The following is a 277-nucleotide window of genomic DNA, read 5'->3' on the forward strand; positions in this document are numbered from 1 at the left end:
CCCGGCCCCAGCTCAGAGCCCCGACGGGTGACGGGCAGCACCGAGACAACCGTCGCAGCGGGGACACGAGCCCGGCGCTGGGAGACGGCTCTGCGGATGTGCCCGACACCCACAACCAGAAGCAAAGCCAAGGGATGTGGAGCGGGGCGCTTCCCTTCTGCCTACCAAGGGACACCTCAATAAAGATGTCCTTGAAAACAGGGAAATCTGGAGAATTTCTAATACCCCTAGCTGTTTTCCAGGGAAAGGAAGCCCCCCCCATCCTCCCGAGCTTTAC

Source organism: Eurypyga helias, unplaced genomic scaffold (assembly GCF_000690775.1).
Source record: "Eurypyga helias isolate BGI_N326 unplaced genomic scaffold, ASM69077v1 scaffold20658, whole genome shotgun sequence".
NCBI classification, from domain to species: Eukaryota; Metazoa; Chordata; class Aves; order Eurypygiformes; family Eurypygidae; genus Eurypyga; species Eurypyga helias.